Below are 12,400 nucleotides of genomic sequence, written 5' to 3'. Positions count from 1 at the left end.
AAAACACTAAGAAGTTACTGATTTTTACAAAGCAATTTTTGCCTAAATCTGTTTGACAGCATCCTATTCGCTAATTAAGAACTGTCTGGGACTGTAAAACTCTAATAAATGAAAACTTGTATTACTGCAAGGCAGTATTCGCCAGTAAGACTAAGCATCTTCAGATGTCCTTCTGAGTTTTGCCACAGAAAATAAACACTAAAATAAAACAAAGGAAGCTTCAAAACAACAGAGGAGAAGCAATATGTGCAGACACAGCAGTAGGCCGGCTTTTGGTTACTCAAATCAAAAGCAAATTTTGAAACAATTTCCACTATTTCAACAGGGCAAGCAGCAAATTTACTGCACTTAAATAAGCAACGTCAAGGAGATCTCAAATTTGTTATCTACTGTTACCCTGAGTTGCAAAGCATTTTTCACAGGCTACCCAAGTCCAAAGATATGTTTTAAGAGATACTAAGACCAGCAAGAAATATCAGAACAAGCTATGAAAAACTGTGGGAAAAAAAAAAACAACAGACAAACAGGAATTTTGAGGATGTTGTGGTTAAGGGAAATAAAACAAGAGTATAGAGAATGTATTTAAGTAACTTTAAATAATACAGTCTAAGATCTTAAGAGTTGGTGGATTTTTCTAAGTCATTCAGAGTTCATAGCTCTAAAATGGTGGACTAGAAAGAGAAAAAAAAGTAAACAAAAAAACCTTTAACACTACTGGAGCTGTGAGTTGATCAACAGCAGAAAAAAAAACCACAACAAACTTTCTCTGAAAAAGACTTCTGAATAATTCTTTATGAAGATTTTAGCCTATCCATAATGTGGCATCAAAATAAACATGATTGGTTTGAAAAACAGCAGGCTGTTCTAATAAACATACAATAATTCTTTAATAAAATCTCTAAGAAAAAATTCCAAAGCTGTTTTGCATATACAAGAAATACAGCACCACTGCCAAGAATTCCAGTGATTAAATAAAAAAAAACAACAAAAAACCCCAAATACTAAGTTCACTCACAATAGAAAGCTTTGATTGAAACGTAACCACACATCACTACTGGGTATTGCTTATTTGTGACAGAAAAGAGAAAAATGTCTAATTTCAGCTATAGAAATATCCTAAAACTTAAGAGCGACCGAGTAGCTTGCTGCCACATACTTTGAGCTTGCATACCTCAACCACTACGTATACACTGTGTTGAAGTTAGGAAATGTGCTACTGACTCTATATGGAAAACTGAAATGCTCCTTAATATTGATCCACTAACCTTGTTCTCAAGTAGCCATCTCTATACTTCCACTTAGCAAAACTGATGAGCTGTTCCACACTCTAGAGAAGTGAAGTGAGAAAAGAGGCTCTGCACTGAGTGACAGAAGAGCTGCTTCTCAGCAATAAGTCCTGGGCGAGCAAGACTGACACAAATGAGAAACCTCCCCTCTCATTTCTTCTGGCAGCCAGAATCGTATCCTCTTATCTTAACAGTCACTTACACCAACTTGCTGGCCTGCCAACCAGGGTTTATTTATACTGCTGCATTACTTGGCACACATTATCAAAGTGTAGAAAACTGAAAAACAGCTCTGCTTCATCTTGTCTATCAAACAACAAGAAATGCTCCTGGAAAGTAGTTCTCAAGTTGCCCACTAGCAATTCTTTCACAAGTGAGACTAGTAGTTGCTTTTCCTTTTCCCCAAGATGAGCAAAAATATAAACCGTGTTCATCTCATTTAAATTTTGCCTTTTAAGAAGTGGTTTCCCTTTAAGACAGCAAAGCAGTACGCTACATTCAGATGTCTAAACTTGCAGAGCACTCTAAACACAGATCAGCAACACTCTGAAATCATTCTGAAGTCAAAACTTTGCATGCCACCACTCAGCCTGAAGCTAACGTTAGCAGCCTATTTATAAACCAGAGAAACACTGATTTAAAATGGAAAATACCGACCCACAGTATCTCAAACATGCTGGCACAGTGGTAATGAGAAGCACAAAAAAGGATTAATTAAGATGTGCAATACTTAAGATGTTTACTATACGTAATGTATGCACATGGGATAGAACAGCTTATGTTTCAGGATGACTGCCAAGTAGGATGAATTTGGCTTTACCACTGTGCTCTCATATTAACAGAGGACTGGTCACAAACAACTGCCTGCATTCTATGACTCACATTCATAAAGACAACTTTCAGCATCGGATATTCCAGGACCTCAGCATGCAAGGGCAGAGTGGAAGCAGCAATAAATAACTCCACACACACACCGTGCTGACAACTTGCAAGTCCGTGACATCTGGCGTGTGCCCAGGACAGCGTGTGCTGTAACCGTGCCAGCACCAGTGACCCAAGTGGCCAGAGTTATTTCTCCTGATGCTGAGAACGCAACAGTTTATTTAAAGACAGAATTCCTCCAGGACTTCCTCTCGCAGCCCAAACCTTCATATCTAAGGGCTGTTCAACTCCATGTGTTCATTAGGCAAAGGACTCTGCTGATCTCTGAAGCTGAGATATGTGACAGGTCCAAGTTACATCTTCACTGCCAAAAGCCAACACCTAATGCCATGGTCCAAGTAGGTTCACACTGGTGACTGTGGATGGGATACATTCACCCAGACCATTCTTCTCCAAGGAGAAAAGGTAATTCACATAGCAAATACCACAACAAAACACCTTCCCCAGACCCACAAGCCTTCTCCTGTTCTAAGACCAACACCTATTGCAGTTCCTATCTGGAAGCAGAGGCATAGAACACAGCACTCTCCCCAGCAGCACTGGGGACCCCAAGGGTCACTGGCTCAGGGTGCCATGACTGTCTTTGTGGCTACGGCCTCTCCCTATCCCCACACAAAGCACATGATCACATCTGTGCACACGCCAGAAATCACCTGCATCCCAACCACATCATGGATATAATCAGCCCTGGTTTAGCTATCTGCAGCTTAACAGGATATAACATAACAGGATAGCTTGCTCCAGCGACAGTGTGAAGTGGGAGCCATCAAATCTATAGTCACTGACAAGAAACTTTAAGCAAATTTTAAATGAACGATAAGGAAGAGGGCAGTTAATGTTCAGGAAAGTTGCTAGAGATGGAGCTACTCTAACATAACTGTGGTTTTAACTCATCACACACTGCTCAGATCAGCCCGGTTAGAATACACAAAGCTGTCTACAAGACTGTAACAAAATAAACGTGGTCACCCAGTAGGCTCAGGTTTACATCCAGCCACAACAAAGACTGGAAACATAAGGTTAAGATATCCTAATTATCTACAAATACCTCATGATAAGGAAACCTTTACTCCATTTCACTACAAACCCATCCTATTTGGTGGAAACGAAGGAAACCAGGATAATGCTGGTGAATGTCTCAGGCTCTATTTTTGTTCTTTTCATGAAGGAACAGATTGAGACAGCAGGATGTGCAAACAGTCTGGAAAGATCTGCACCCTGGGAATAGGCTTTGGAGACCAGGAACAAGGGCTGATCACTACCACTCTTCAGAGAACCAGCGGGAAGACATTCACTGCTAGTTTTGGGGGAAGAATGTGCTCCATAGCACTGGCAGAAGCTGGCTTCCTCTCCTGCGGGAAGCAGCAGCTGAGATCCATCTCCCACGGAGGCATGCCAGCTTTTACTGCTACTCTGTTATCGTGTTGTGGTATTCAGAGGGAGAAATTGCACTAATTCACTACGGTGCAAGAATAAATATAGCAAAAGGGAAACTGAATGCACATTAAGAAAAGCAAAAGAAACAAACTAAGGATTAAACCTCCTGCTTTCATTATAATGCCCTTAGAGCAACTAGCAAGGAATAGGCTGCTGTTATGTTCGTGGAAGTAAATACTTGAGTCTATCAGCTGTTTTAAGCAACTTAGAAGCTGTTTTGCCTGCCTTTCCTTTGGGTTGCATAAACTGCAATTTCAGTTTCGCTATATCAGTTTATTCATACAGTGCCTCTGTGTTGCTTGGCTCTTAAAAATAAGCATAATAGCAGCATTAGGTCTTGCAGTGGATACAACCACTGAGTGGCTGAGTCTGGCTACTGCTAGAAAGCTCAAAATCTTAACCTTGGAGGAAGTGTCTAGATAGCTTTCTGAATAAATGCAGTTGATGCCACAGAGCTTAAATCAGGAAAGATGGGCAAACACAAAAAGGGAGACTAAGAAATACATCCTGCTTGATTCATAACACTGCTTTATCGTTAGGAAAAGCTGCTTTCTCATCCTCTTGATAAAGGATGGATAAAGGCTTGATTCAACCACCATTGTATTTAATGGGAAGTGGATGAAACCCTAGAAAGGAAGACAACAGTAATCACGGATATAAACCCAGGGAAGATATTTTAAGAAGATTAGAAAATGACTGCTTCCTGAAATGAGTGTGTCTGGATTTCCATAACGATGCTTAAAGTTTGGGAAAACCCAGCACAGGATGTCTGAAACATAAGCATCCCGCAATAAAAGGTATTCGGGTCATTCCAAGAGCACAAAACATTTCACTGATAGAGCTATTTAAGACTGTTCTGAAACAGCACACGTTTAAACTGTGAAAAAGCACTAGCCTGTATATTTCTAAAACTGCTTCCTTCAGGAAATGGTATACTTGGCCTAAGAGAGGAAATTACAACTCCCATTTCCATAACTAGTTGTGGAATAAATTCTATTGTTTGAAAAGGAAAAAAAGAAAAAGAGCAAAAATCAACCATATACTTTTATCAAATGAAAAACAGCATTCAAATTTCCAGCAAGGGAGACACTGAGGCCTTTCTTAATGGCCACAATTTTATTACTTCATTTGTAAACATTCAGAAAAACTTAATTTTCAGCATTTACAAAATTATGTTATTGCTTTAATTTTATTTACAGCAAATGTTTGTGCTACTGCAAGACTCGGGATTATTCACTGAAATCCTGTTTATTCATAACCAAAATGGAAACAGAAGGAGAAGAAGAGGTTTTTAAGCACAGAAACAACAGGCTTTACACAGCACTTCACAAGGGTCAGAGCTGACATCTGACTGTACATTTTATAGGATTAATGTTTTTAGCAACTTCTTTTGGTCACAAGAGCATTGTGAGGGACGGCACGGCATTTCCTGGCAAAGCAGCAGAGAAAAGGCCACTAAAAACATAATGTTGAAAGATCTCCAGGATGAAAGTCTGAAAACACCAACGTCACAGATGGGTCTGAAGTACAGCTGAAGCCAATATGAGAGGAAAGCATGATTCTTTTTCTAGCTGCTCAGGACAACTGCAGTGGAGCCCCAAATCCAGATTAAATCCTGGGGAACAACTGTAATAAAAATAGAAGTAAAATACACAAAAATAAAGCAACCTACATAATACATCAGAATACACTTCACAACACAGGCACCAAGCCTAAACTCACAAAGTGGATGTATTATGCAGATAGGTTCTTGTAGTTCACAGTTTTTCCGTACTGTTGCTAGGCTAAATCTTAATTCACTTCACACTGTTGCAAAGATTGCTCTGTGAAAACAAATCAAAACACAGAAGCAGTTAGCACACCCCACCAATCAAACGGGCTGTCATGACTTGACATACAGCTCCTCCATAAAGACACGCACCATTTCTTTCCATACAGGGGATGATGAAGGAATACACTTCAGATTTCTAAAGCTGCAGAAAATGTGAAGTATAAACTGCTTACCTGTCCTATTCTATTTATAACATACAAATATCTGCTTGTTCAATCAAAAACTACATACATTCCCAGGCAGCAGTTTCTTGGCATCTCTGGTTTTTGGGAGCCACGTGCACAGGGACTTCTTGAAATACATTAAGGAATAGGTGTGTGATGGTGTGGGAACCTGGTGAATGTGTTGTTTTTTTTAACTGGGTAAACCAAATGATCGCATCACACCAGCACATTCAGCGTCACCACCACGTGGCTGCTCCTCAAACAGATTAATGTCCAGTTTTCTTAAATACTTGTAGATTAGGAGTTCCCCTCTTTCTCTGAAGCCACACACTGATTTTACTTGAATGAATGAGGTATTCATCCTTCCTTGCCAGAGCCATGAAATTCGAGGAATATCTACATCTACCCTGCAGCACCCATGGGTTTAACAATCTGTATTTAACACTCTATTAATCACATTCTAGATAGCACTTTAGCACGTATCACTTTATCCAAACCTCTCTTAACGTCATATTTATCACAAATGATAAAATTAAATGTGATTATTCTTTTAAACTTGTGCCCGACAGACACAAAACCAAGTCTTTCCAGCCAACATAACAGATGCAGCTAGTAAAAATGTTGGGAAAGGGAAGGGAAAGCAGGAAAAAACAAAACTGCAAATTCAAGGAAGCAAAAATTCCAGGATAAAATAAAGAATAAAACAATGAAAGGAAGGACATATACAACTAAACACTCAAATTTGTCACTTGGATTTATTAAGTAAGTTAATGGAATTTAGCATGCTGTGGTTCGGCCTCCAGACTGAGTTTTACAGTACACAAGGTATTACACTGAGGACCCCGACAAAAAAAAAAAACCAAAAACACAACACCAAACACTTGTAGCATTTTCATTTATAATTGTCAGTGAGAAGCCAAGAAAGACCTTAAAACATTTCCTTTTCCTTTGTTAAGCATAAATTACATAACCACCATCATTTATTTCCCTTTTAGAATGCAGTGCTGGGAGAACCAAAAACAAAGAGGCGGAAGACCAAAACCTCAAGGCTGGCGAGTCTCTCTAGCTACCAAGGAGCCAACCAACAACTTGATTCTAAGTAACAAAGTAGTAACTCTTGTAAAATTTCCCTTTTCTTCCCAGTTCTCCCTGTTCTCTTGCCATTTGTTTTCAGAGTTCAGCTTCTTATAACTCACCTGCACTACAACTATTAGCACTTCTGATAAGCCGTTAGGTGGTGCAGGTGATGAAGAGCAGTTAATGCTTCACTGTTAGCTTTGGTTGCCTACTCAAATAGTCAATGTTTTGGCTTGACGGTGAGCATGAAACCTATCCTACAAGACCAAGTACCCTACAGACCAATTTTATGACTCAGGATTTTTTGTCTATCTGAAACCAACACACTGGTCTTGTACAAAATTCATCAACTGAAAACTGTGCCTTTAACGTGTACCGCTGTCAGTGTCTCAGCTCTCATCAAAATCAATTGAAATACTTCCAAGTCAGGTCCCTTACATATTGATTTTTATCCCTTTAAGTGGTGGTTCAGGAAAAAAACAAACAAACAACCAAACAAAAAACCCTGAAAAATCATAGAAGGGTTATCTTTATTCTTGTCTTCTACAACAACACGTTCACTGCTTTTGGAAACCTTTCCTGCTTTATCACTTCGCAAAAGGAACTAGCTAGACACTATCACACTGTTGTCCACTTTTTAAAACCTAAATACACTACGCCTCCCCCAGTAATACATCCTGACCCTTATCAGTCAAGTTGGAAGTACTGTTTAGCTAGCATCAGGCTTTCAGAAGGATAACTATTACATTATTTAGCTTACTTTTATCTACTGAAGGACAGTTTAAACATATCATTCCCTAAACTAAGGTGCATTAGACTATACAGTGAAAATTACTATTCACTAAACCCATTTTTTCCTGTTTACTTATTCAAGCAGGAGGCTTCCTCCACTGATAAGGAGTGAGACATATCAGGAAATACAAACACCATCAGCCATTTCCTTCGAAATCTCCTTTCCTCTCCGCCATCCAAATCTCTGTATCCATACAATGCCTAACGCCCTTATTCTCCAAGGGAGTCAAACTCAGAGACCTAGTTTTTTTTATCTAACAAGTACTAGTGATGTTTTAATACTACATGATGTTGCTTACCTCAAAAAATATTTGACCACTAAACCAAGTGTTTTCAAAATACTTTTAAAAACACAGAATATGCATATCAATAATAAGTCACAAGTATCTGACATTTGTTGACCTCCACTTACTGAACAATAAACCCGTATTTCTCACCTCCTGCAGGACGACAGTGCCCACAGGTCACAGAAGAGCAGAATTCACCTGTTAGCTGAATCTTCCAGTGATATATATCAGCTGGGCCAACATGCTCTGTGAGAGGGATGAGAGGAAACACCACTCATCTTTCCAGTGCCAGTTCTTGGGGGTGCATTTCCTTCATTTCACTTCACATTTTGGTTGCACAGAGTACGTAAACACACTTGATATCTGCCATTTCAGAAGAGGTGCGGAACCTTCCACCATCTCCTCTCAGTCACAGCCCAGCCTGGTCTCTGAAGCAGTAATTCCTTATTTGAATACAAGCTAACAGATGAATATCCCTCTCACGAATTTACCCCGAAGAACTCTGAAGTGCTGCTCCATTAAAAGCACATCTTGGCACACTGTGCTGGTCTGGGTTACCAGAATGGACTGCCTCCCCTAACCCTTCCAGTCTCTCGTGGACTATAGATTTGAAATTACCTATTCATTACATGTGAAGGAGCCTCACACAGAGCAGCACCCTGCTGCAAAAGACTGCTACTTTGTATGGCAATTTCAGAACCACAGCATCTGCTACCTTACTAATATGTATATTTAATGCCACTGCACAGTGTGGAGAAAGACATGCTGTTCATTGCATGTTTGTTCAGATATTATGTACTCTTAAGTAGCATTATTTCCTTTTGAAAAAAAAAACCAAAAACAAACAAACAAACAAACAAAAACCAACAAAATTGTACTTTTTATTAGGCTTTCTTCCTGGTGTTCCTTAAGAGACTCCCAAAAGAGCATATTACAGACTGTTCCAGACCAAAAACCCCCATGACTCAGGGTGAAGTAACCAGATGTGGCAAGCTTCTGGTCTGCAACTACCAATATAATTCAGTTTTGATCCTGGGTCTCACTCCCCAGTGTATAGTTTTTACACTGTTTTGATATGAAGAAAAGTGGAAAGAGAATCATATCTCGCAAAGTGGAAAACTCACTCCAGGTTATTCTTGCCATTGGACTGTGTCCAAATCCTCCAGATTTTACGCTTCCTACTAGATAAATCTCCAAATAGTAATGTTCTATTACATATTTACTAGTAATCTTCTTTACAATAGCAAATGACTTTTACAGAAAGAAAAGGTTTAAAACAAAAACAAACAAAAAACAAAAACCACCAAGTTGGTTTCTTTTTTTTTTTTTTGAGTCAGGTATTGGATCAGTGTGTACGAGATGTTCTACGTCTTTCAGGAAAGGCTTCAATGTCACCTAACCCGAAACACCTTCTTCAGACAGCATGATCAACATTCTCTACACCTATCTCAGGGAAAGGAGCATCAATGTGATTACTCCAGATAACAGAATTAGCCTATTGCTTAGTCTAGAAAGCAGTATGTATGCCAGCATGTATGGTCTGCAGTTCAGCTTCAGACTTCCTTACTACATCACTTCCAAAACGGCCCAATAAGACATTACTGGGGTGATGTCTCCTGGGAAGCTGTACTTTGCTTTGGAGCAAGAGATGATCTGCACTTTGTTGGAAGGTGAATATAAAGCAAGGCAAAGGGCACTCCACTTAACTAAACTGAGCTTTATCTTAACTAGACTCTTGGGATTTTGCATTCAGGCATTTGTTCTAGAGTTAGTTTTCAGATCTTTTTTATGCTAGATTTGAGAGCTATGAAACATGAAAGCACCCCCAACGGCTGCCTGGGTCTGTTAACAAAACTAACTGGGCACATTCTCCTTGTTCTAAACCACAAATAAATCTAAGCATGAGGAAGTAGAAAGAGACACACCCGATCGGACAGAGAGAGCCTCAACCCACTCTGCTCTTACCTGCTGCAAGCACATGGTAGTCCAACAGCCCACTGTTTTGCGATGATGTCCAAAGCTTTCCTACTATACCTTTTTCCCCCCCTAATTCCATTTACACATTAGACAGACTCTGTCCTGACGAAGGAAAGATTCCAGGGGACTAAGCTTTCCTGCTCAGCCAGTACACCCAAAGACTGCTGTAATGTGGAAATCAGCCACTACCCTGAGATATTTAGGAAGGAGAGCACCACTGCACTGCCCAACAGCTTGCAGCAATCAGCAAAACAAAGTAGGGGTCTGCCTGCTCTGCATGCCTGATCACAGCCTGCACCACAGATGCTGGGAAGGCTGCACCAGGGTAGGTCAGAGGGAAACCAGCATCCCATGACACATACACACATATGCACAGTTTGCATGCAGCCAGAACAGGAAAACCTCCAGATAACCTTTTCCATTTTGCATCTGTTGTGGACAGTACATTGCTACAGAAGTATTTTTTGTGCATGCATACTTTTCTGGGCATATATCTCTTTTTAAAGCAGTAAGCAATTCCAACAACACACAAATGCCTCCCCAGACGATCAAGACATACATGGACTTGACCATACAAGATGCAGGAATGACTGACCCAACCTGTGAGGAAGGTCACTCACAACTACTGAAATCCATGATGCAGATAAGGTAGAGCAAAATCATTGCTTGGTCAAATCACACAAGATTCAGGAGGAGAGAAAATGTATTTAAAACAAAATACAAAGCTTGATAGTCCCTGTGCAAGGAAACAACCTCAATATCAAAATCATGAAGCAGAACAAAGACTCTTCAAAACAAGGTTAATTTATTTTTTTTTTATTCATCTATATAAAATTCGTGACGTATAAAATGAAACTATTATATTCTGGTTTTGCAAATTTAATGTGCTTTTAAAGTATTCCTGCCAGAGAACACCGGTCTAGTTTAAAAAAAAAAATAAAAAAATTTCTTTTTAAGAGTAAAGACATTGCAAGTTTACATATTATTTTGAAAGGTGATGTCAGCTTTTTTGCATGAGAAGGTGATGCAAATCCCAAGGTTTCTTGACCATGAAAAACAAGAAGGCTAGAGAAGCCTCCTTTCTTTAAAAGCAGGACTGCTTTTCATTTCTGGAAAAATACTCAACAAAAAAGTTGTTTAGGATATTAAGAGAAGCAACCTTTACACTTTTTCCTCAGTCTACCTTCCAAACAATAAAGTACCCTCAAGTGTTATTCACTTTTCAGGTGAGTTTGAGGGATTTTGTTATTAAAATAGCTGTCCCTGCAACCTTCCTGCTTACCACATTAATTCATATGAAAATTGCCTGTCCAGGTTTTTACTGTCAAAGTTGTCCTGAGAACACTGGTAAGCTCTACTGCTGTAATGAAATGCTGATTTAGCAGGTACAGCAATTACTTTAAAGCTGTTCTATGATCTAACCAGCTCAAAACAAACACTACCTCTAGCTATTCTTCCAGAGTTAATATTGAAATAAGAAGTAAAACTTGCTGAAAGAAACTGAACTTTTTTTCCCTGGCCTGTTGAACATGGGGGAAAAAAAAAAAAGGAAAAAAAAAAAAAAAAAGAAAGAAAAAAGAAAAAAAAAAGAAAAAGCTTTAATAAAATGAAAACAAGGTTTATTTGAATTCAAAACTCCTGGCCTGGAGTTTTTCAGTAATAAAACTCGTTTCTTAAAAGATGCTAACACCTCTCTTACTATTATTTAAGGATAATGAGCAGAAAGAAAACGACTATAATCTCACCAAGTCTCTCTGCTTCCAACCATCTACTGAAGTTAGTTCTGCTTTGTTATCCTGGGGACTCCAAAGGCTTTGTTGTAAGGAAGTAACTCACTCCAGCACTTGGGGAGTTATATGCCATTGACCCATTCCACAACCACTTCAAACGGCAGAGAAAAGCTTCCAAAACACCAGAGGCAGTTTGCTAGCATTTGCAGCACTGGAGTATTATTTACACGCTTAATCCGCAAGAGTTACTGGCGCTGGTGGAGGGCAGGGAACGTATTTCTCCCTTTATTGTGGACTGTGTACTGCTGTGTTAAGGGAAGGCCGTGAAGTACAGCAAGATGTCAGAGTGGCCTAAGCGAGTCTAACACCATCAACCGCACTCAAAAAATGCACGTGCAACCCATTTGCAAGATATCTGCAGCTGTCTGAAGAGTTGATGTTTGAAAGAAAAGCTTTGGGGGTCAAATGGATAAAATGGAGAAGGTTGTCTAACACCAGAAGGTGAGCTTGGAACGAAGAGAGAAGAGCCAAAGCTGCTGCTGCTGCAACAACCAGCAGAGCACATGGGTTATGCCTGCTTCAAGGAAGGTCAGTGCATGAGAAACAGGCGGTCTGAACAGGATGGGGCTCCACCATTTCCTTCTACTCTTTCACACATCAAAAAGCTGGGGATAGGGGACAAGGCAGCCTTGCAGAAGATCTGTCCCAATTTTAATAAAGGAAATCTGCCACCATTTACTGATTGCGCTTCAACTCATGGAAAAGGCTACTTTTCTTTCTTAATCAGCAGCAATTCTTCAATTGTACAGTGGCAAACCAAATGCATTAAATTCTAACCTTTAAAGTAAGAGCATGGAGTGAGGGTGAGGAAAAGATA

The 12,400-nt window shown here is 39.6% G+C and overlaps 1 protein-coding gene across 6 annotated transcripts in view; it reads right to left on the bottom strand.

Moving 5' to 3' along the window:
- The window catches only part of ZSWIM6 (zinc finger SWIM-type containing 6), a 104,052-nt gene that overhangs the window by 50,882 nt on the left and 40,770 nt on the right, over positions 1-12,400 (bottom strand). The window contains exon 1 of one of the 6 annotated variants that reach the window (XM_085528583.1): positions 5,388-5,477. The exons of the other annotated variants lie outside the window; for them this stretch is intronic. The gene's annotated coding sequence lies outside the window, so the exon portion shown is untranslated. Of the gene's footprint in view, positions 1-5,387; positions 5,478-12,400 lie in introns of those variants that run through there. 6 annotated transcript variants of the gene reach the window in all.

Source organism: Coturnix japonica, chromosome Z, assembly GCF_054131305.1.
Source record: "Coturnix japonica strain WE chromosome Z, WE-NBRP24, whole genome shotgun sequence".
In the NCBI taxonomy this organism is placed as follows: domain Eukaryota; kingdom Metazoa; phylum Chordata; class Aves; order Galliformes; family Phasianidae; genus Coturnix; species Coturnix japonica.
This window is presented reverse-complemented; position numbering and strand designations above follow the sequence as displayed.